Source organism: Penaeus monodon, chromosome 15 (genome assembly GCF_015228065.2).
Source record: "Penaeus monodon isolate SGIC_2016 chromosome 15, NSTDA_Pmon_1, whole genome shotgun sequence".
In the NCBI taxonomy this organism is placed as follows: domain Eukaryota; kingdom Metazoa; phylum Arthropoda; class Malacostraca; order Decapoda; family Penaeidae; genus Penaeus; species Penaeus monodon.
Genome location: NC_051400.1, coordinates 35,843,960 through 35,844,461, shown reverse-complemented (window position 1 = coordinate 35,844,461; position 502 = coordinate 35,843,960).

Genomic DNA, 502 nt, shown 5'->3' with positions numbered 1-502 from the left:
AACTACTCTCTTAAATATGTGCTTTATTTAGAACTGCAGACTGGCTATTATACCGCACGAATTGTATTTCCTTATAAAATTCATTTTGGTCTCGTTATCCATTGACTCTAAGAACAGTAAGCGAGGGCGAAAGGTGAGAGAGTCATGGGTTATTATATTTCACACTGATGAACAGTCTGGCGAGAGAGGCATGGGTTATTGATATTTCATGCTGATGCAGTTTGCATTTGACATAATCTTAGAAATAATAAAAGTCATTGTATTTAGAGAACCAGGACAGGAAACAGAAAATGGGAGGAAGAAATGAGAATTTATTTCGTAAAATTCGTGAGCACACTTTCGATTATGTCATTTGCTTTGCAGCTCCTTGTCTGTCTGAAATTAGTTCGCATTGCGTGTCATACGCAGGCTTGACTAAAATTCCTAAAGTTGATGTTGGTGTCATTAAAGGAATTACTGAAGGTGGATAGCAGGAAAATCGGAGTTTCATTTCATGAGTTTC